Source organism: Sebastes fasciatus, chromosome 10, assembly GCF_043250625.1.
Source record: "Sebastes fasciatus isolate fSebFas1 chromosome 10, fSebFas1.pri, whole genome shotgun sequence".
Taxonomy (NCBI): Eukaryota; Metazoa; Chordata; class Actinopteri; order Perciformes; family Sebastidae; genus Sebastes; species Sebastes fasciatus.
Genome location: NC_133804.1, coordinates 14542421 through 14567556, shown reverse-complemented (window position 1 = coordinate 14567556; position 25136 = coordinate 14542421). Strand labels below are relative to the sequence as shown.

Genomic DNA, 25136 nt, shown 5'->3' with positions numbered 1-25136 from the left:
CCTGACTCATTTGAATTTCATTTGATTGACTTAATTAAATTCTGAATTGATTTGAACACAGCTGCTCTGGAAAAAAACAGACAACAAATGAGGCAGCACTATTGTCAGAAAATGAAATAGAAACACATGACCATGGTTAATGAGAGGAGAACTATATACACACTGTTGAGAAATAATGTGCACACGTGTCAGTCAGACATCTATATAAAACACTCATACGTGCATCAAAACCTGGATATTTTGTCATCATGATCACCTGGTTATTAAGTTGCTGTCTTTTTTAGCATTAGGTTCTTATCCATAGTAGGTGCTCATAGTAGGTAGCGCATACAACCATACTTCAAAACATCCAAACTATCACTTTAAGGACATTAACCAAATATCTATGCACATTTGATCCACGAGAGAATTAAATTGATCAATTAATCAAAATCAAATTGAATATGCCACTTTTATGTATTGGACCTTTTGCAGCGAAAATGCCAACATCACAGTAATTAATAATGAACAGGGCTGTTATTACAGGTGCTAACAACTCCTGATGGCTGTGCCCATCACATATTTAGCAATATAAAAGTCCTGGAGTACGAGAGCTCCAGTTTGCCATTTAATAACGTAAGTGCAAAATTTCCTTCGGAAATGAGAGGAAAATAAATGAGCTTTTTGAAGCGCGGAATCACATTATATGAAAAGAGCTGGAAATCAGCAAGCCCTTCATGCTTAGTATTTCTTTCGCAGATGCCGTCCTTTCCATCTAGAGTGGAAAAAGAGATGAATGTGTTGTTTTTTCTTTGTCTTTCCTTTGTGGTATGTTTTCACTTCAGGCTTTGTCTTTGCATAATCATAACAGCCAGTCAATATGCCATTAGGCAGTACGGCCGGGTGTCATGTCAGTTCAGCCAAGGGTCAATGTGGATATTAACTCTCTTATTTCTCAATTATGTTTTCATTGCTCAGCCACTCATGAAATCCAATAGACGCACTGAACCGCCGACGCCAGACTGCGTACCACCTGACCCCTGAAAATGAGGAGGAGGACGAAGAAGATCGACATGTGTGAACATAAATCTGCAGCGCAAATTTGACCAATGAAAGAGATGATGGAGCCATTATCTTTCAGTGGGGCGTCTGTGTGTGTGCAGTTTGTACTGTAGGCTGTATACGGGGCTATACAGCGTTGTGGGATCAGACAAGATCAAAGGGTTAATTGACTGTTAAGCCGCCATGCTGTAGAGATCAAACACTTGCAAGTCTTACGATCACAATCAGCACCTTCTCCATGCGAGCCGCAGCTAGATCCTCTCTGTCAAGGTCACCGCTGACACAACTCTGGATTTGGTGAGGATTTCTTGTGTTCATCTGTGTGGACCTGCGTGTCTCAGATCAGAGTTAGTGTGTGTGAAACATCCCTTGAGTGTGATGCAATGAATCCTCAGTTGTCATGGTGAAGCCTTGTGCAAATTTCAGTTTGATTTATTGGATGAAAATTAAACATTCAAAATGTTTGTGTTCATCATTTGCCTGCTTGCTTATGTGCTGCTGCTCTGTAATAAGTGTAAGGCACGCTGATGCTGTAGATTACAGCCCACACATTACTGTGTAAATACACTGTGATATCTGCAGTATGAATGAAATACTATAAATGTTACTGTTGGGTAACCTGGTAGATACAAGGGAAGAAATACAGTATATACTGTAAGCAGGAAACACGTTTATGAAGGACCTAGAAATAAATGCATACATATTAAAGGGGCTATATGTAAGAATCAGAAATTGCTTGTTAACAGTGACACCTGTGGCTGTTAAGTCAACTGCTCGCACTCGTGCTCAACACTACGTAGATGCGAGCGAGCATCGGTCAAACAGCTCGGGGTCCTTTTTGATACCCAAAACCAAACGAAGGTCCCTCCATGAATTGAATTGCAATACTGTTTTTTTGTGCTTCCGTGGAGTTTGTGTTGGAGTGTGAGTCGTGGTGGGGACTGTTCGTTTGTTGCCGTTTGCGGACTCCATTTCAAACCGAACATTAGCTATGGTTGCACATTAGCTATGGTTGCTATGGTTTTCCCGGAAAAACATCCCGCATTCTTCATGTTAAAAGTGGTCTACAGGCTGGTAGAGGAAACCCAGAATGTCTCAGGATAGGATACAACTTGTTCACAAATTGGCAATAAAAAAACGATTAAAAAATGTTTATACAAAAACATACAAAATACAGTCCCTTTAAATAATTAAGTACACACAGGGCACCAGGCTTAAGGCCTTTACACACCGACGGCGTGTTTTGTGAGTGATTAATTCGCACATCAACATATTTTTTCATGAGTACTTTCACACAGAACGTGAATATTACAAGGTGAAAAAGCAACGTAATTTTGTTTCCCGAGAAAGGTGGATTTTTCTGAGGTTTCGCACCGCAAACAAATGCATCAACTAATCACGTTGTGCGCAATGAGCAAAAAAAAAAAAAATACTTAATTATATTATCGTAAAATATGAAATATTGACTTTCACTGTGCTAACAGCTGAAAGGAGTAAAACTGGCAGAAGTACACTATTAAGCTCCTCTCTGTTCTTCTCTAACATCAACGTTGATCGTCAGATGGATCTTGTACCACAAAACATTCATTTATGTTCCCAAGTATTTCATTATAATTTTAAAACCATACTATTTTATAGCTATAAAGGTCCACCTTTCTCCCAGGCTTAGTCTAGTGTTTTGTTCCCCTACTACAATAACAATGTGCACTACTGTATATCAACATTTAATACTATGCCATAATTAAAAACATTTGACACTGTCATTTACCAGTCATTTTAATATCATAATTTTAAAAATAAATGACACCATAAGTAATGTTATTGCAATATCAATACTGTTAACATAATTTCCCCCATTTTCCTGTCCAGCTAGTAAAAATATTACTCTACCCTGCATTTATTAAAAAGCCTAGAGTGTAATTTATTTTAATGTGCCTATTAAACACCATTTTGTTATCCCTTTATTCCTTAAACTCTTCTTCTTCTTCCATTGTACCTGCATATTTGTCTCAGTACGTTTTTCTTTATGCCACATATGACTTTAAAATGATGCTGGACTTTGCAGGCTGTCACAGATCCGAAATATCTCTTCCTTTTTTCCATCAGGTTTGTTTGTATGACTGTTCCAACACACTTAACTGCACAAGCTTATTTCAATTTGATGAATGCCACCTGTACATGTGCAGGTGTGCGTTTGTGTGACATTCGATTATTAGCATGATCAAGCCCTCAAATTGCTATATACGGCCGCCCGTCGTGCTCCATTTGTGAGCCAGTTTCATTTAGAAAAATGAAGAAAAGTCGAGAGTAAAAAGAATAACTTCACAGTGGGAAGCTTGTCCTGCTGTTGGAAATCTGCAGATGAAAACAGAACACATTGAGCAGTGTCAGTACCCAGTAGTGGTATTAGTGGACATGAAAATATTACTACAGCTGTCAACACCTCGTCATCACAGAGACATACTGTGACAGAAAAAAAGGATAGATTTGACAGGGAGTAAAAAAATAAAAATAAGTAACAAAAAAAGGTCTCTCTGAAGCAGAGCGATCCATGACTAAAATGGATGGCGGTCAAATCGATCCGATGTCGCAGAGATGGACGACAGAATGCAATCTATCACAGGTGATGTCACACCTGCACAAAGACCCTGTGCTTAACTGTACAGATTACCATGTCAATATACTCCTGACGATATATCATTTTACATTAAGTTTTACTTTATTCTTTTTACTTTTGAATGCAACAAGACAAAGCCCCAGTCCATTTACCAAATGTATACAGTTGTGTACTATCTGTCCTCACACCCACAATGTATTACAAAATAGCCTTTATCTCATGTCACATAAGACCCTCACCCCTACTACCAATATTTCCTCAGTGCCAACTACAACTGTATCTTGGCCTGAAATATTTTAACATTTCTCACCGCATAAAGGCAGTTACTGACAAAAATTACTGAAAACATAGGTTTGTCAAATGGCTGGCATGCTTTTGTGGTATGACCCCCACCCACCTCTAGTCTCCATCCCCCAAAAAGTTGAGAACCCACATCTATCTGCTTTGTTCCACTGCAACGCACCCTCATACAACGTTTGTATGATATCTTACAAAAAGTTATTCCTCATTTTTTGTGCGTTTTCCTACGAATGTCCAGAAACATGTGTCAATTTACGCTCATTACATGCATGCAGTCTTTTCAAAATAAACTTCACAGGAAAAAAATGTAGTTAGGTTTAGGCAACAAAACTACCTGGTTAGGTTTATGAAAAGATTGTGTTTTGGGTTAAAATAACTACGGAAGGGTGTTACTTAAATTTATTAGACAGCTGTGTTGAATACTTGATTCTGATTGGTTAATCACAGCGTTCTGCGGTCTGTAATTTCTTTATAACAGACCGTTGCTATGTATAGCAGACCGTTGCTATGACCGCAGCTCTGATGTCGTACTCTGGCAGACCATTTTTGTGTCAAAATATTGATTTCTTTAGTAAGTAGCCGTGTAATAAGCAGGATAATGTACAGCTAGCGTGTCATTGTTGTGCAAGAAACCCCTTCAGGGCGATGGCGTCAGGGTTTCTTTCACAACAATGACCGGCTTCCTGTATGTACGTTATGTGACAAATAAATCAACGTTGACTTCTGGTTTCACACAGGGTATGAAAACCGGTCTCCTGGACCAAAGTTTGATGTTTTTTGTCCGACTCATCCAACCCAACCTCCTCGCTACACGCCGTTTGTCGCTCTTTATACTTCCTGATTTACGATTACATGAATTACATACAAATTGATTTTGTGGAATATATACGAATTACAGGGGCTGCACGGTGGTGCAGTGGTTAGCACTGGCGCCTCACAGCTAGAGGGTTGCAGGTTCAAATCTGGCTTGGGGCCCTTCTGTGTGGAGTTTGCATGTTCTCCCCGTGTTAGCGTGGGTTTTCTCCGGGTACTCCGGGTTCCTCCCACAGTCCAAAGACATGCAGGTTAGGTTAATTGTTAACTCTAAATTGCCCGTAGGTGTGAATGTGAGTGTGAATGGTTGTCTGTCTCTATGTGTCAGCCCTGCGATGGACTGGCGACCTGTCCAGGGTGTACCCCGCCTTCGCCCAATGTCGGCTGGGATCGGCTCCAGCCCCCCCCGCGACCCCTAACGGGATAAGCGGTTGCAGATGGATGGATGGATATACGAATTACAGCGCATTACTTTTCGTAGGTATAGCTACGAACGGTGTACGAGAACAGCCTGTTCACTGTTACAGACACCTTCACTGGCAGTATCTTTAATGTTAATGAATGGAAGCCCGTCAGTGAAAGTGTGTGTGAAGGTGTGTATCTGTGTGTTATCAGGATCAGAGAACGACAGCTTTACTTTGTTCTAATCTGATTTTCTCGAGTTCCTTCTTCACAGGGAGAACAGTGGGTCGAGCAGGTAGTGACCATGCTGAGTATTCACCTTTATAAAACCCTATTCTCCATAATCCAGACTGCATGGGTCCCTTCCTGTGGATGGACTCTGCTAACACACTCAGTGCCCAGCATGTCTCCAACCTCTACATCCGAGCGATGGGTCCCTGATTGAAAGCCCTCAAAGACCAAGACACAGAAGTAATCTTTAATCATCTCTGGGTTTTCAGGAAGCTGCCATCGCTCCCCACATCTCACACTGATGTTCAGACATGTTGAGATGTAGACCGGCGGTGTTTGGATCCAGAATCACAGGAGGCCATCTCCTTCATCTTGTCCCAGAGAGTGGCTCTGGATCATCCTGCAGGGGGCGCTGCTGGACTCTTTCCACTGCAGCCTTGTAGATGTGCAGGAATGAGATGAAATCAGCTCCTCCTCTATGGCTCAGACCATGTTTGAAAGAGCCTCAATCTTCTCCTTCTGACACTTCTGCTCCTCTTCGTCCCTCAGGGCAGCCATCCTGACCTCCTCCTCCTCTTCTGAAAACTGGTGGTGAAGCTTCATGAACTGCTCATGAATCAGCCTCTCTGTGTGTCGGGCCTGGACCTTAATGTGTTCTGCTGTCTGATCGAACATCAACCAACTTTATTAACAATCTCCAGTTTGTCCTGTAAGAGTTTCAGGGATCTCTGGAGCTCCTCTCTGTGATCCAGTGCAGTTTCATCAATGGGTCGGTATGTGTCTTCTGAATCTCTGCAGATGTGACACGCCGGCTGCTGACGATCCAGACAGAAGAGTCATCGCTGTCCGGTAAGAAGCCCTCCCACAGATTCTTTAATGTCAAGTTTAAAGGTGGTTCTTCCTTTGAAAATCATCTCTTACAAAGTGGACACTCGCGTCACATGTTATTTCTCCCTCCACCAGCTCTCCAGACAGTCTATACAGAAGCTGTGGCTATGACAGAAGAACAGGACACTCAACGATTTCACAGCAGACAGGACTGCAGAGATTCTCCTCTGACAGGGAAGCCATTTTCTCTCTGTGTGAAGCTGAAAACACCGCAGACACAAAGTACAGTCAATCATGGCACCACTCCCTCTTCTTGGAATATCACTGCAATGTACTTCACTTTCAGTGTGTGGTAGGTCAGCAGGTTGAAGTAGCAGGGTTCTCAGGTTTTCTGTCCCGTCACTCTGAGGACGTTGTGAGTTTGGTGTGAAGGTGAATCGTTTTTGTCTGTCTCTCTCTTTACCGTGGAAAAATAACTGTTTCCTAGTTTGTCTCAAGGCTATTAAATGAAGCTGAGACATGGTCTCTGCGCGGACACGTGTAACTGGAGCTGCGATGTTGGAGGTTACAGCAGACGGCACTAGAAATAAAGGGATGGTGTCCACTCAGGTGCTCTTTAGGCCTGATAGAACTTTTACAGTTTCGAATGGCTGGCAGCCGATATACATATCTTTATTTTTCGTATAAAATATATTCCGATCCAAGGCGCGACTGCAGACGCCTCAGTGAAATGAATCAAACTTCCCCATGTTCTAAGATCGTGCGGCAGCTATTGAGCCTTTAAAGTGAGGTGGAGCTTTGTCAGACCTGTAACTTAGGTGTATTTCAATCTAAAGTATTTATCTGTTATTGATCACAGGGAAATGTTGATTGATAGTGCACAAAGCTATTAAACTCACCCTTTATTTTTTGCTTATTTATATATACACACACATATTTACATACAACATATTTCAAATGAAGTATTCCTTGTTTCCTTAAATTACCAAATATTTAAATATCTGTATTCTCCCATGCGTCTAATGGTTAAACTTTTCAAAATTAAACTTGTCTGTAGTTGGGTTAACAAATGCAGAACCCATATTCTGTAACATCACTTTATAGTCGCGAGGGGACTGAAGGTTTCTGTATTTTAAACAACTCCAACAGAGTGATACGTCTTCTCTCTAGTGGAACGTGCCACATCAGTTTCAGGGGTCACATTCTCCCAGTTAAACTTAATTCATCACATATCAATAAGTTAAGCTAATAAACTTAACTAAAATATTTTTGTTTTAAGCATGACCTCCTGTATTTGGATCAAGTAGCTTGTGAAAAATAAGGTGTTTCAGATTTAGTAGTCTACAGCTGTTATTTCAATGTTCTTGGGAGACGCCAACGGCAAAGTACCTTTGCAGTCATTTAAGAGCCTCATTTAGGAGAATTATCCACCTAGTTTAGTTGCTTAATGAAATGTTCATAACTTTATGAACATTGGTAACTGCAGAACTGATGCTTTATAAGAAAGTTAAGCACATTACCATTATAAAAAAAATGACTTACTGACATTTTTAACTGCAAACTTGCCGTATTTTAGAAAGTGAGAATCCAATGGGGATTTCTCACAACCTTATTAATGAATTGGCCATTTAAGTTGGCCTAATTAAATTGGCCAACTTATATCCAAAGCGTTAGTAAATGGCCTTATTATAAAATTTAGAAAAGAGCAATTTTGAGAGCTTAAACGAGTCTCTATCTGGCATGATGCTGCTTGCTGGATTTTCCAGTTCTTCTTCCAGTTGGAGCAGCACTGTAGCATTAGCCCAAAATGCGCATTGCAACTGGAATTCTGACTACTGTGGCACATCTGTATGTGTGAGAGGAGGAGATATGCGTTTGTGAAAGTAGGTACCAGTATATTTGTAATCCAGAGGTCTGCCAGAAGTGAAGGAGCGGGAGGGAATTACCATCTGCTAGTCCTCTGCCAACATCCAAGGCAGCACTAACCGTCTTCCTCATGCATAATTACCCCCACACACACTCCACGAGATTGCCTCAGTCGCTGCCTCGGCTCACTCCTAAAGCCTGATTTAGAAGCAGATTACAGAGTTAGATTAACACAGCCAAGCGTCAGGAATTGCTTTCAAAAGCAGACCCCAGGTCAGCGCAGAGCCCTGTTTCCCCCCGAAGGATCAGGTCTCAGTAAGGCTACTCTGAGCTCTGCTGTGCGATGAATTATAATGGGTACAATGTGACTGAATTTTAAACTGGTGTTAATCAGTTGTTTCACATCCATGACTACCTTTTCATGTTTTAGGTCCTTTCCATAATTTGGATTTGCTATAGCAGGTAAAAAATCTCCCTTTTTGGTTGTGATTGGTCATGCACTCATATCTGGGAGAATCAGTGTTTCTGGAACGCAGCAGGCTGTTGGTTGTCAAGTAAGGATGGTCCTAAAGTTGGTGCTATGTAGCAGAGTTAAAAAACTCTTCTGACTGTCCTGTCAGCTGCAGGCATAAATGTCTGCAGGCCTGAACATCCTGCAAGTAAAAAGTCTTTTGGCTGTTTAAAACAAGTATGTGTATCGGTCTAGACATTCTCAGTCTGCAGATATGCTGAGAGATTGTCGATAGCCCTCTCCGTCAGGTTGACAGGGGTAACCGCTGCTGTTTCAACATGAATCCTGGTTTCAAGCTGAATGGATTCTTCTGAAGACAAAGACTTAACTAAATAGGATGCAAAGACAAGGAAAGACTTATCTAAGAAAGAAAAAAAGATGATGAAGAGGTTGTTTAGTATGCTCCTCGTGTGCTTTGTAAATGTCCCTGGTCTTTTATCAGATTCAAAAATGTCTTATTGCATGCATTTCTCTCTCTCTCTCTCTCTCTCTCTCTGTGTGTGTATTTCTTTCTCTGTCAATTTCAAAGCCTTTCTTCCTATCTTCAGATCTTCATTCTCCTCCAATCTGTCCCTTTCTACCCTGTCTCTTTAATTCTCGAGGCAGTCAAAGCAGAACAGACAGCATGCTCAGAGAACAAAACACAGCGCACTGTCAGTGAAACTGAGCCTCCACATTTCACCTCTTGTCTTTCTCATTTTCTTTCCTTCCTCTTCCTGTTTCTGTCTCTAATCAAATTGCCCACCTGCCTTTTGGGTTTGTTTTGGAGGAGTGTCTCTCCTCTCCTATCCTCTCCTCTCTTCTGCAGTGTCAAGGTGTGATATATCATTCCCCTGGGCATTGAGGGAGGCAGGTATCTTGTTCAGGCTGTAGGTGCTCAGGGGTGTTGATACACTGATAGCCTGAGGACATCCGAGGTGTTTCTCTCTTCTGTGTGTTTGGCTGTGTGTGCATTGAAGCTGTGTGCACATGATGTGTGTGTACACAGCAGGCTATAAATTTCTCAGCTAGCATTTTAAAAACATGCTCATTATCATTCAAATGACTTACAAGACTGTATTTGCACACAGTACACGTGCAAGCTATGCAAAGCACAAATAGGTAACATGCACACTCTGCTCATGTACATCTTTGCTGCTCTCTTTTTGAATGTCACACACTTAGAGAAATGCGTATAGGTATGGATGACTCATTAACTCAGCCATGGTCATGCATTCCTCATTGAATTGATACCGATAGATGGAGCAGGAGGGAAAACAACCTTTCCCTTGCCATTCTTCCTCCCCCGCTCCCACACACCTCTCTCTCTCTCTCTCTCTCTCTCTCTCTCTCTCTCTCCCTCTCTCTCCCTGTCCCTTCCTTCCTCTCTCACACTGCCTCAGCATCTCGGAGCCACCGGCAGCATTAACAGTTAGGGGAAGAGACTCTGTTTTCACACACAGAGTGGAGCCAGCAAACACACACACACACACACACACACACACACTCACACACATGCACAAACGGGAGGTGGACAGAGGCTCCAGCTGTAGCATGTCCACTGGCTGCAGTCAGACATGTAGGAGGAGGAGGAGGAGGTGCTCTGCTCGCCGTTCCATGTCCGCTTCAGTCCTCTAAGCACCTCCCATCCCCCCCTACCACCACCACCCCCCCTGAACGCTCGCTCCCTGGCTCTGCGGTTGCTGAGGGGCTGGCTGGAATGACCCGGGAGAGCGGGAGACACAAGGAGATGCGCTAGACGAGTCTGCCGGCTGGGAGGACTCTCTGATCCTTGATCCCTTCCTCTTCACCGGGCTGACAGATAACAAGGTAGACCTCTGATCTGCCCCACAGATGCATGCCCATATAGGAGGGCATGGCTGTGTAGACCGAGGGTCTTCATCAAGCACAGCCACAGAGAGGACGACCACCACAGAGACACGCAGGTAAGAAGCAGCACAGCTGGGGCTTTTTCTGACGGATTTCCATCTGTATTGATCTGTGCAGATGTGTCGTCTGAGATATAGATTACTTCTCTCCTTTGATTCCATTGGTTTGATTATTCTCAAAGTGTGTCTGGTGTGTTCATGCCTGCTGTGCTGCATGGTCATTGATTAGAAGGGAGATGGGTCTGTGAGAGGAGCGCTGTGGCAGCATGATAATGGAATATGTCTCCTGGAGGACATGGTCCGATATCCATCAGACGTCTGGGGAATGTCAGCGGGAATGAAGAGGGTACAACAGGGAGGTGGCAGGAGAGAGGAAACAAGAAAAATTGAGACAGACAGAGAGAGAGAGAGAGAGAGAGAGAGAGAGGGTGAAAGTCCATGGCATTTCAGATAATTTATGTGAGTGCCATATCCTGTGGGCTTCTGCTGTTTTGGGGGTCGACCATTTGGCTTTGCTTTTCCTCAGTTGTGATTCATACATTCATCTCACACTCCACATTCTGACAGTTTTTCAATTAAAGTCTTAAGGCTGTATTTTTGGGGTGTCAGTGTAGCTGAGGGTGCTCATGTTGAAAAAAGGATGCTTACTGTAGCCAGAGAGCACAGAGACCCCATGAGTGTGGTGTTAACACCAAGCAGGGTGGAAGTTGGGGTAAAAGCCTGCAGACAGAGGAGGAAGCTGTGCTTTGCTGCATAATTAGTTGCATGCTGAGAAAACACATGTTGGCGCTACTAGAGGTTCATGGAAATGAACATTAAGAATCATATTACTAAATGTTGCTGTTGCAGCCTTGAGACTTTCCTGTGTGGCTTCCCCTGCAGAAAAGGGAAAAGGTCAGTTCACGACCTCTTCCAACAGGAGATTTCTCCCCTCAAACTCCCACTAATACTCTCAAGCCTCATTAGATGACTCTGAAATGGTTATAGAGCTTTTCTTCTTCGGATGTCAATGACAGCAGCCCCAAAGTGCATTTCAGAGATTGGCCCAGGGTGGATGTGCTTATTCAGAGCTGCTGTGGCCCAGAGAGATGAGCTGTCCAGTGGCGTTGCATGGAGCATACATCACTGGACGCAGGTGCCGCGGACCCAGGAGGAATAAACAGAAGGAAAGCCATTACTTAGATGACCAGGCTTCTCTGATCTCATCATGTGACTGGGCAAGTTATGGAGACACTGGACGGGGGCAAATGGAGGGAATGAGACTGGTGGAGCGCCGAGGCAGGCCGGCGGTCAGACGAAGAGAAAGCACTCTCTTCAATGCCATGATTAATTCTAGAGGCGGCACATTCAGCATATGCCAAAAAATATCAATATTTTCCATTATACGGTGCGTTTCAGAGTGGATGGTGGCTGATTTAGAGGTTGATTTTAAAAGCCATTCTGCGACATCTATCTAGATGCCACTCAGCCCGACACTGGTTAGGCCGGCGTCTGATGGAGTGGACGTCTGAGGTTGATTGGGTGTTCTTTTGCAGGAAATGTGGAGGTTGATTGTGGGAGTAAATATACACACAGGCACTATTGGACTACAGAGGAAAAGTTATCAAATAACTTTTGCTTCAGTAATTACATTTAATTATTGATATTCAGAGTTTTCTAAATGTATTAAATATGATCAAAAGCACATTACAGCCCCGAACTCATTTCTGTGATCTCGCTGTACATTGTACTCTCACACGCAGCTGCTATTTTATCTTCTCTGTCAACTTCTGCTTAGTCATTAGAGAGAGCAGAACAGCCCCAAGGTTGTATGGGTAGAACAAATGAATACGACTCGTGGTGCAGCCTTTGCCCAAGTGCACAAACAGATAGCAAACTCTTGTAATGTGGCTCATTGAAACATCCTGAATAACAGGACTATACCACAGAGAAATACCAAGGCTGGACATGCTTTCAGAATCCAATCAGTATCAAAGTAGTGAGGTCTGATGCACATGTTAGGAGAGGCGGTTGGCACATGCAGGCTGGCAGCTCTGCAGAGGCACAAAAAAAGCACATTATGAAAACAGACATGGCACTCGATAAAACCTACAGATCACACCGACTACAGTGGAGGGCAATTAAATGAGTGGAAACAACACGCATTATTTCAGTCTCGCAAACACTTTACACTGGTAGTTAAGTACAAGTGGATGGCTCTGTTGCAAGACACGTGAACGCTCTGAGTGATGTGCATGAATGCACACACTCACACCAACTGCTTTACCCTGCTGGAGTTGATTTTAAATCTAAGCACTGCTCTTCATCTTCAGTCTTGTTTGGCTAAATAATGTCTGTCCAACTATTAAAGCTCTGCAGGATCTAAAACATTTGATGTAGAGTTTAAGTATGAGGCTTTTTTTTTCAGATTTTATATTTTAAGTATTATCAACACATCTCATGAAAAGACCAAAACCACCAATGAATTGACCCTGCAAACGAGTACTCTCTGTGCAACCCATAGACTGAATATATAGATGGATGATGTGTCTCCTCTTCCTCCCTCTGTACAAAAGTGAAGCCAAAATATCCCAGATATTGGAGCTGCAATCTTGAGATTTTGACGTCATTTGGAGCCAGAGTCTGCTCAGTAGTGATCGCGGGGATGCAGCCACGGTATCGAGCTGTTTGGCTATAAAGCCACAACAACTAACCATAATATCTCTATAACTATATTTATGATCATATTGACACATGTTCTATTACGCAGACTCCTGATGGTTAAGGAAATTTCAAATTACATCTCCTCTCTCGTACAATTCTTGAGCCTCCGGCTCCACGACTACTTCAGTCAAACCAATTGTCAATCACAGATTTCAATCAAGACTTCTCACCCCCTTTTTATGGCATAAAAAACGAATCTAAAGACGAACTTATCAGAAAAATGAACACTTGTACATACATCAGCATGATAAGAACTACCTAAACTTTGGGAAAAATTAATTTGACGTGTATTTTGACTTTTTTGTTTGGCTCATGTCCCATCTGCTAACATAGAGGGGTGGGATTTATGACCTATACTGCAGCAGCCACCAGGGGAGCGATTGAGATGTTTTGGCTTCACTTTTAGGGGAGCTGTCATGCCGGCCATCTTTATATACAGTCTGTGGTGCAACCACAGTCTGATTTATGCCTCTTTACCATTGATCTCCATTGTTGCATTTGGGTGACACGTCTACGAGCATATAGGCACTGTTGTTTATTTCTTTCAGCAGTGTGAAATGGACCAACATCCCTGTGCATGCTAAATGACGTCTGCCCAGAGAGCTGTGCTTCAGAGATAAAAACAAAATACAGCCGTGGAGTCATGTCAGGATAAACTACACTGGCTATGTTCATCCTAATGAAGGATTGTGTCAATCAATGCTAGTATCCATCTGTCTTGATGGAGCTCAGTGGCATGCAGATACAGGCTGAGGCTACACAGACAATACCTGCTAGTAGAATTTATTTCTTAGTAAATAAAAAGTATCGGTTTGGTCTCTTCTGGGTATTTGTTGATGATACTGAAAAGACAAAATAACACAAGAGTTATCCTTTATTTATAAGGTTTCCTTCTAAAACAATATGAGAGATTTTTGTATACTGTTTGTTCCCTAATGTTCTAGTTATCCTTTTAATATCTCTGGTCGTATTGTATTAAGCCAGTGTGGGCACCTCTAGTAAAACCCTGGTAGTATAATATTTTTAAAATGTTGTACAGTTGAATAGGACTAAGAATGGTCTGAATCATTTTCCTAATATGTTGCTGAAATGTGTTAACAGAGATGACCACTTTCTGTCAACTCTGACATCCAAAGGCTGAATCCTAACACTGATCCGACAATTTAGTTCCCATGGAAACCATTTGTATTTCTAAAGAAAGGACAAAAGCAAATCAGTCATTAGCTATATAGATAGAGAGGCCTGCACATACCATGAGCAAAAGAGTAGCCACTCAACAAATCTCTCTTTCTCTCCAACTTGCTCGCTCGCTCGCTCTTGTGGTCACCCCTGACAACCAGCTGTTTCTGCTGCTGTAGCCGAGGACCAATCAGGCCAAGCTGGAGGCCTGGCCTCACACGCACATGAGAAACGAAAAACAAAAACACAACCACAGTAATAAACTGGCAGTGTTACTGGGGCGGTAAATATCTGAGTAACAACATGCATATTAATTGGTCTTTTGTGCCAGTGCCTATCTGAGAATCACGCTAGTGCTCCGCAGAGGAGCAATGCAGTGTGAAGTCATTACTTAACTTGGCCAGGATCCCAAACTATCAACTGGGGGAAGGAAAAAACACTTGCAGCAAATGCAGAAATATAACCACGCTTTGAAGACTGGATTGTAAGATAGGAATATGTGTGTGCTATGGACCAGCTTTCTGCCTTAATGAGAGAGAGAGAAAAAAAGAGAGAGAGAGAGTATCCAGAATCTGTTCCAGACATGAGTGTACACGTTTTAGCCATACTATTCGGATGGTAATGTTGGTCAGTTTGTAGGTCAGTCCAACAACTAATGGATAGATTGCCATGAACATTTGGCACACACATTCATGTCCTCCTAAAGATGAATTGTAATAACTTGATCATCTAGCGCATTGGTTTACAAAGTGGGGTCCGGGGACCTCCAGGGGTCCTTGAGGGAGTTCCAGGGGGTCCCAAGCAAAAAGAGGAATAATTTATATTCACTATAATTCCATCCATAAGTAACGCACTGACAGAATGAATGACTATTTTGGTCATGGGTTTCATACACTTTCTGTAATCTAAAAGCAAAAATCCTATCAGATGGGGGACCCTGGGACAAAATCTTATCAAATGGGGGTCCGTGGTCTAATTTGTGTCAGTTTAGGGGTCCTTGACATGACAGAGTTTGGGAACCACTGTAGCGCCATCATGAGTTCAAAATATTTATTTTGTCTAATACTTTGGTTTATGACCAAATACCTGCAAACTATAGTGAGCCTCAGCTGTACTTTGTGTTTAGTGCTAATAGGCTAATGTTAGCATTGCTGACACGCTAAATTATGATGGTAAACACGGTTGCCTCAACATGATACCTTCTAAATATTAGTATGTTAGCATTGTCATTGTGAGCATGTTAACATGCTGACATTAGCATTTGGCTCTAAGCAATGCTGTGCCTAAGTACAGCCTCACACAGCTTCTAGCATGGCTGCAGACTCCTCATAGACTTCTATACAATTTGACTTCTTTTTGCAACCAGAGGAGTCGCCCCCTGCTGGCTGTTAGAAAGAATGCAAGTTTATGGCACTTCCGCATTGGCTTCACTTTTCAGAATCGGAGGTTGCCGCCTGTTCAAAATGAATGAGGGAGCTTTAGTTCTTCACCAACGCCTAAAGTTGAAATGAACACCGCCTAAATCTTGTTCCACACCGTGTACCTTTCCCTGATGTTGTGTTCATTTTGAGCTTTACATATTGCAGCATTCTGCATTAACTCACAGAGAGGGAAATGGTTGAATGAATTAACATAAACTCCCATGGAACAAAATCTCTCTCTAACTTTAAAAAAGCTCCCAGGCCAGAAATGGAGACTTCAAGTCCATAGTTGAAAATGCTCGGGGTCATGCAGCATTTGGGAGATGTGTGCAGTTTTTGGGGAGAATATTTGCATACTCTCACACATAATTATAATTTTGCACATTTGCATATAAAAATGTATGCTTCACACACAAAGACACACATGCTCAAAGTAAAAGCACAAGCATTACTGCTAGGTTCATGTTTCACATGGTACAAACAAAGCCAAGGGCCGTGAAGATAATTACATTATTAACTGTGGTTCCATGTTCCCTTTTCTGTCATGGTAGCACTACAAAAGGCTGCTTCAAAATATAGCATTTCATGGTTGGGCATCACAAAACTCCCACCTAGTCCACCTGAGAGTGTGTATCTGTACAAGTCCTTCTGCAGCCAAGTAGAAAACAGATGACTGCAGTGCTTTCTGCAGGTTCAGCCAGCACCCCTACACTCTTTCTTCTGAGAATATTATCCTCTTAGGTTTGCTTTTCAGCACTTTTCATTTGTCAACAGCAAAAAACACAAGGATTTTAAATGTGCTATAGATTTGTGTGTCGTACAATAAAACTCCATTTTGCAGGTGAGGATAGTTTTAGAAAAATAGCCAGGGGGGGAAGCTGTACACAGAGGGAGGAGTGGTGGGCAGAGATGGTGCTACTGCAGGAGATCAGTGAGGTAGACTAAACTGAAGAGCCATCAGGAGTCTCTCTCGTAGTCCACACGTGTGGAACTCAAGAATGAACTAAATCTTTCAGTACAGTAGGTATTTCACCAGAGGAAGGGTATTTGAAAACAGATAGAAATATTTACTTAATATTTCAAAAGAATTTAATGGATTTCTCTTACTCTCTCTCTCTTTCACTCTCCATCACCCCGATCCCCCACCTCTCTCCATCTCCGGTCCTGTTGAGTTGTCCTCTTGAAATCTGGTTCACATCACGTTCATACAATGTTGAAATATAAATATAGCTCACGGCACAGCAATATGAATCTGAGCAGCTTAAATGGTTACACTGTTTTGTTTTTTTATTAAATGGATCTAATCTACACAAGTCAAGTGTTGGGCTTTCAGTGTAAAATGTTTGTTTGTTTATATCACTGACCATTTTTGCAGGCACACTCATATTCCAGTATTATTCCCATTATGAAAATATTCCAAATTTGAAACGGGTCATGTAAAGAGCCTATTCCGATTGGATATTCTGAATTAGGCCTCACTGCGAATGGAGCATTTTTTTCCGATTAAGACATGTGGGATATATACGTCTCAACTGGGGTTTAAAAGAAGGAGAAACACACCTACTTTTAAACACTATGAAGGACTTGAATATCAACAGGATTTTGGATATGAGCAAATATTGCAACGCCGACCTTTTCAAGAATGTGGTTGAAGGAATGAAGGAGGTTGGCTGTGTTTGCACGGTCCAACAAGTCCGCCACCGGTGGAAAACTTTGAAAAAAAAACAAACATATTTTTGACGCATGGAAGCAAAATGGCACAAGCAGCTCTTCCATTCCACATTTCTATATTATGACATTTCATATCATGGGGACGTTTTATGTTAATCGGAATATGCACGGCTGCATGTAAATGGCACAGCCGAGATCTTATCTAAGCCTCAAAGCTAACTACAAAAAGTGTAATCTTTTCCCACTTCTATCTTTGTTACCTTCAACATCTTCTCCATTATCCAATGTCCATTACATATCCAGTACCAATTTGGATAAAGAAGCAAAACCATCTGTCCTCAGATAATATGCAGAAAATTAAAAAGAGTCTGATCAAGATAAAAAAGGAAGCAATATATTCCTCGAGTCTGATGCAAGAAGCAGACGGAGACAAGAAAAGAGATGCACATAAGGATGTGGAGTTGATTGATGCTCTTTATTTTTTCCCTCTGCAGAAGAGAAAACAATCCCCTGAAGTGTTAGAAAGTAGACTTTGACAGCAGTATTTCAACTATTTAGAGACGGGGTTTAAAAAATAATATGAATGCAGGAATAGCTTTTCACTGTCGTGCATAAGACACACAGACAACAACAATCTTGCCTCACATGGCTCAAGATTTAGGAAGCGTCTTCTGATGATATTTTAATCATCTCACACAGGTGGCAGCTCTGAGGACACAATCGCTAATAATGATCAGCAGTGAATGTGGGGCATTTGCTAACAAGCTGTCAGAAGCTGAATTGCTTCGCTCTTAAACCAGATATAGCTCCGTGAAGTGGAACCACCACATCAGCAGCAGAGAGTGCAGCTCTTTCAGCTTTCTCTACATCACAGCCTTTCAGTGGCCCCTCGGTTGACTCACTACGCATCACTTTTAATACATTTTTATAAAGTCTGGAATAAAACAAACGATTTTCTGTCTGGTTTTGTTGCTCAAGACTTCACGTCTCTCATAAGATAGACATATGTGCTGCTCAGAAGATCAAACAGATACAGCGTCTGTTATATAAACAGCAACAAGCAGGAAGACGAGCAGACGAGTTTCATCAGATAGTTTTCTAAATGTAAGAAGACAACCCGTTGCTTATACACTAAATTGAACCATTTATGTAGAGAAAGACCTGGTATTGTATACAACAACAACAGCTCAATCTTATTTTTCACTCAATTTTTCATCGTATTATAACATTTCATTGATTTTAGTGCAGAACAATTGTATCACGCCCGGCTATTCTCCAAATTATAACCAATAACAAACTCAATATAACTGTGGTGTCACAAAATGGAGGGCACAGTAACCATGTAGACTTGTGAACAGAGGACTTGCACTGCTTACAGTTTCCTCTGCCATGCAGAAATGATTAAAGCCATATCTTTTACACAGTGATGCACATTTTCCATCATGACTACCATACAAATGTGTGGCAATCAGTCAAGTCAAGAGGCAGAGAGAAAAGCAAGAGAAGGAAACAAAACCTTCCCACTCATGCGTTCAGTATTCAAGTGCCAACAGGGGCAAATGAAAAAAAATAAATGAATTAAATGAGCAAAAATCAATTTTCTAAATAGCTTAAACGGAAGTTGGGACATGATTTTGCATTATATTGCAAAACCACGCTTGCTTAATGGGAGTTTAAGCAGACTGCATTACTGTTCCAAGAATGATTATTATTCAACAACACAGTTACAGTAATTGTTCCGCCGATTAAATAGGTGTTATCGGTCGCTATAAGCACCATAGATGTGGGTCAATAGGGGCCTACAACACCTCAATATTATAAACCATCTATTCGCATGGTAGATCAACGAAAGAAGGCATAAAAGAACAAGACAACGACCTCTAGCGACCGTAGTAATTATGACAGGAGCAGAACCGGAAGTCAGGTGCTGTGGTATAGACAGCGTGAAACTCCATATGGGGTGGTAAGGGGGAATGGATGGGACTCAAAACACGTGAAACCAACAATGTGTGGTTGTCTTTGTGTTCACAAGCATTATTTTCACTTCTGAAATGTAGTTATTTTAAGCTAAAACATGATGATTTTCCCTAAACCTAAGTGTTTTTGTTGCCTAAACCTAAAGAAGCCGTTTAGTTTGTGTTCAAAATGTAACGTTCATTCAGTTTTACGTGTTCGAATATGTTGCTTTTAAGTTTTGCTTTCACCCCTACAATGTAGCAGGCGTAGTAGGCCCCCACTGACCCACATCTATGGTGCTTATAGTGACCGATAACTCCTATTCAATGGAGCTGATAACAGTCGAATCGGATGCATTGTTTTACACTGAAAACCACTAAATGTTTGATCCTAACACCTCCAGTGTGCTCTTATAATATAAACTAGACTAGGTTTCTCTGCCTGTTCGTTGTACAGAAATGAACTGATAAGCAACATTATGGTGTGCATTACAGCGAGCCTGGATTTAACAACAGGTGGGTGATGTAATAGAAAAACGGCAACATTGAGATCCCGATCTAGATTACATGCTGAAATGTTTCACTCAACTGTAGCCACTTTGACTTTGCCACTTTGATAAATGTCATCGAAAATACAAACAAATTACAGCAGCATCTACAATAATTAGATTTACTCTACTATCTCTGTAATTAGTTTAGAGTGAAATAATTAAAATCGGATTAATTCAATACCTGGCTCACTGTGTTGTGTTCTGTCTACATTTGTGTTAACCGATGAAACAATTATACTCATTGTAAGAGCCATACAATGAGACGAGCAAGAATCATTTAAATGTGTGCCTGCAGTATTTTTAGTGCATTACTGACTAAATATTCATTCTAAACTTGAATAAATAAAACATAAAACCAAAAATGATCAGAGTAAACTGAGCACTACTCTGAAAAATTCTGCCTGCTACTGAGAGAGAACACTGTTGTCTCAAAAGAAAGCAGTTAATGAGAGGGAAAACTGAGGAAATCTCTCCTGGTACATGTGATTTGTTGAAATAAATAAGTCTGCGGATTCATCTCAATCGTTTGTCTTTCTGTGGAGATTTGGGACGGGATCTGATGTTCTTTGATGTGCGTGCTGCTCCCTCCCTGAAGCGGTGCAAACCAAAGATAAAACCTTCCTTTATAAGGCAGGGCTTCACTTCAAAGGTGTAAGAAGAATCGAACACTTTGACATTTTGTCAGTGTTTACAGGCGTGTGTGTTTGGAACATTTTTGACTTTGCCTTTAACCAGTTATTTAAAAATGTTACTTAAGAAAACGACACACAAACTGGGGTAAAGCTGTGAAAATGGTGTGAGGTTCGGTCTTAACCATAGCACCAGAGAATTGGCAAAGTTCTGGTCGTAAAGCTATTACAGCATCACAAAGCAAATGGACATGTAAGAGCAAACAAGTATATGAAGTACACTGTACAGATGATCCCCATTACCACCTAATATTATACATCATTTACAGTTTTAAAGTTAGCCATCCTGTGTTGGGTCATACAAATTACATCCACACATATGCACACACGTGTGTTTGTGCTAAAAGTCATATACTGTATGTCCCTATGTGTGCTATCATATTTTTATGAGAAAGGGTGTATATAGGTGACGTATATGCCCCATCAAATGCTCCACCTGCCCCACCAATGCCAACTATCCTCCATTCACCCCAAATTAAAAAAATAAAAAGTATTGGTTACACTTTTTACAGGTCCGCAAATTTCATGGCAATTAGGTGATAATTAGCAAGTGACCTATTTGAAATTTCTGCCAAATTACCCCAATAATTACCCTCAAAATTTATTGAAAATTACTTTATTATAAACATTTATTCAATTAACATTTTATATCTAATAATTATATGCTAAAATAGCATATAATCGTTAAAATAGGGCCCTCAGGCTTGAGAAGCGGAGATGGAAAAAACAAAACTAATAGTAGACACTTCTGATCAGGCACAAATCTCACCATTGTGTGACTTATTGTCTACACACATGTAACCTGGTAGCTAATGTCATGATTCAGGGAGTTTTTATTTGAATTATTATCTATTTATCAGCAGACATGAAAATAAAGCATATCAATTAACTTTGTATTCTTTTCATGGAAATGTATTAAATAAATTACCAGCTATTGGTAAATATCATTATTAAATAATGTTTATAATAAAGTAATTTTCGATACATTTTGAGGTAAATATTAGGGTAATTTGGCAGAAATTTCAAATAGGTTACTTGCTAATTATCACCTGAATTGTTGAATGAATGAATTGTTACCAAAGTATTTTATTTTGTCCTCGTCAGTTCAACCAATCATAAAAAAGCCACGTTGAAGTAATATATTTACCCATACATATTGATTGGTTGGTTTGGCCCTAAAAAACATGGAGATGCAGCGAGAGTGGTGTCACATTTCTGATCAGCTTTCCATAAGCACCGGCTGCCGGCCAAACAGCCGACCACTCATTTAAGTCCAGCTGGCTACTTTATTGTATTGTATTTTGTTTCTAATGAAATAGTTCTGATTAACAAGTTGCAATTCACTCTGTGTGTAGGCCAACTTTTTACAACCACTAGCCTCTTACAGTGTTACAAATATTAGCAAAATAATTGATGATAAAACACATTAAGAACTGCATTGATTGCACAGACAGGGGATATCTTCATTAGAAGGGCTACTTCGGAAAACACCGCTGGCAGCAACTTGACGACTGCACAGTAAGCTGCATTAAAAAGTCAGCCGAAAGGGCTTCATTTTCCATTTACGCAACACAAACGTTTATAGGCTTAATGAATGAACAAATTAATCAATTATATTTATTTACATTGTGCATTTTACAGCAGAGCCACCTCTGAGACGCATTGCAAACACACTAAAGCAGGCAATGTTGTCAAAGTAACAGGCCTAGTCATATGAAGAAAATGAAGTCGCTATGCCTCACACTGTCATTTTACAGTTTAAAATGTCCCAGAACACTTGAGCCATTGACCAGTTATGCAAACTAATATCAGATGCCCCAAATCATGTTTTAAACATTTCCTGTAGTAATATGATCAAGTATATATGTTTTTCCACATCATAGATTTTATCCATGGTTTACATTTTTTTGTAATCCTATCATTGAATCAGTTCCTCCTGCTTTGTGTGTAACAAAATGTTCATTCTTAACTCATACCCACCCACTGCCAATAGGTATGGAGTATATCAATATAGAAGAAAAGGGAGTGAAGGTGTCAATAAATACATAATAAATAATGTCTGAATGATTCTTAATTATAAAAGTTCTGGTTGTGGTTTTACATATGAAAAGCTATTTACAGACTATTTGGGCTAAAACACACAATAAGCCTAATTCTCCTTTACAATAATTCACTACATGTTTACAGTCAGGCAGGAAACTCATTAAATAACGCAATAATTAAAGGGGAATTATGCCCATTTTCAAAAATTTCATACATGTTATTCCTAAGGTCTAAGACAGTCCAAAAAAAGTTAGTAAACATGAACAACTCTCTCCCAAATCCCAAAACTAGAGCGCTAAACTCAAATTTGTGATGTCATAGGGTATAAAGCGTGGAGCTGCTCCATAGACAATGAATGGGGAGAGATGTTCCAGATGACACTGAGAGCACCCAGGGGAATGATCTGAGTATATGGGAACATTTTCTGTTTCACAACTGAGAACTCTACAATAGAGTAAAGCTCATTTGGGTATATATATTAAAAAAAATTCTGTGGGTCCATAAAATCAGTCTCTTATTCATCGTCTATGGAGCAGCTCCAGACTTTGTACCCTATGACATCACAAGTTTGAGACTTACTTCTCTGGTTTCTGGCTTTGACAAAGAGCAGCTCATGTTCATTAATATTGACTGAACTTTACTAGGCCATGGAAAATAACATATTGGAATTCTTCATTTAGGTGTTGTTCCCCTTTAAGATCAATGCATATGATGGAATAGCGTCATTGGAAAGTGCCAGAGGAACCAAATTTGGTCTTTTACGACCAACATTTTTCTCTGGGGGTGCATGCCACCGGACCCCCCATCTGGCTACTTTTCTTCCATATCCTTGTGGATACAGCCTGCCTGTACTCATTGGGAAATAGCTTTTGATAAAAACATAAAACAGTGCACATTATAGCTTTCAGCCCAAAAGAACACATATTAACACTAGCTGTTGGTGACCAACCAACATCTCTTACTGAGGAGGATAAATAGATCTGCAGAACAACTGAGGCACTGAGTCAGTTTAAAGGCCCTGAACAGTTTTGGTTCTTTCACAGGATATATTTCTGTATTTGGGCATAATCTTGTTATTCTATTGTCAATATATTTTCACAACTGGCAAGTAATGCACAGCATATACAGTCATTTAACAGCTTATAGTATATCCTGTGAGCCCAGCAGTCTAAAAGAGATTTCATGTTATTGCAAAGTTCCCTATTTGTCTCCGTCAGGTAATTTTATCACGTCATTGTCAGCTCTTTCCATATTTTTTTGTATTTGTGTGTCAGCTGTTGAATAAGAAATGCAAAATGCAATTCGCTTCCAAATGTTATTATCTGGCTACTTTGCCAAATGCATCCAGCTCTGTCCATTCATACACAGTAATAGGTTAACAGATGAGAATGTGGATTCAATAGTCAAGACAGACGGTGTGATTCCCCTGCAGATGAAGATGCTTTCTTTCATAACACCCTGCTAGATTCTGCTGTCAACACAACATATCTATGTACAAACACGAGCTAAGACTTCGACAAAAAGCTCAGATTTGCAGCTGAACGCAACGACTCCCATTCTGTTGGAATCAGACTGATTGCTTGTGTAACTGAATTGTTTTGAAAACCACACAGACAGGGTTTATATCCATCCGCAGGCTTGTTCGAGGGGTTGTAGCTTTCAGCCCATGGGTCTGTTGGCATGCACGCTACATGCTGTGCGTGTGTGCGAGTGTGTGCACTCATGCATGAGTATGCACAGCTAGAGGAGTTATTACTGTAAGACAGAGACATACACGTACACACGCAGACCTCCACACAAATTGATTGTGTGACGGTACGTTCATTCTCTTCAGAGAAGCCTAATTTAAATTTTTAATGGATTCAGACTCTTTGAGGAAAATAGAGAAGTGGCTTCACTGAGTGCTTATAACCCTCCACCCCTCCCACCTCTAAGTTTCAACCCTGAGGGAAGGATGCAGCCCAATATGAACATTTAATGTAATTGGACACACGCTAAATGTGGTATTATGCAGAACATGGCCTCACGTAAATGGCACTCTGCCATGCATGAATGACTGATTTAGATTTAAACCCCAGTGTTCGCTTCATTTCTTCTCTCAAAACTTTGAGCACGCCATCATTTACAGTAGCAGATAATGTAACACAAGTGTGTGCATCTATAACATAATAATACTCAGTTGATGTGTGCAGAAAAGATTTTGATTTGATGTCAACTAATGATTTTATTACACAAAATCGCTACTTATTGTATTGGCATACGCCATTGATCGCTGTAGGCTCCCTCAGGTACTTTATAAAAAACAATCTGATACAGCTAGATTCCCATAAACAGATTAATCTCTGCTCACTTATTTGTTTGATTATAGGGATTACTACATTTCAGTGGGAAGCTGGAGAAAAAATCAATATGAATCAGAACCAACAGAACAAATTCAACAATTTCAT

At 40.8% G+C, this 25136-nt stretch overlaps 1 protein-coding gene across 6 annotated transcripts in view; it reads left to right on the top strand.

Annotated features, from left to right (window-relative positions):
* The first annotated feature begins 9970 nt into the window (after positions 1–9970).
* frmpd3 (FERM and PDZ domain containing 3) overlaps positions 9971–25136 on the top strand; it is an 89809-nt gene continuing 74643 nt past the window's right edge. For 4 of the 6 annotated variants that reach the window (XM_074648359.1, XM_074648357.1, XM_074648364.1 and 1 more), the window contains exon 1: positions 9972–10534. The gene's annotated coding sequence lies outside the window, so the exon portion shown is untranslated. Of the gene's footprint in view, positions 10535–25136 lie in introns of all 6 variants that reach the window. The other 2 variants (XM_074648356.1, XM_074648355.1) reach the window with 1 other exon arrangement.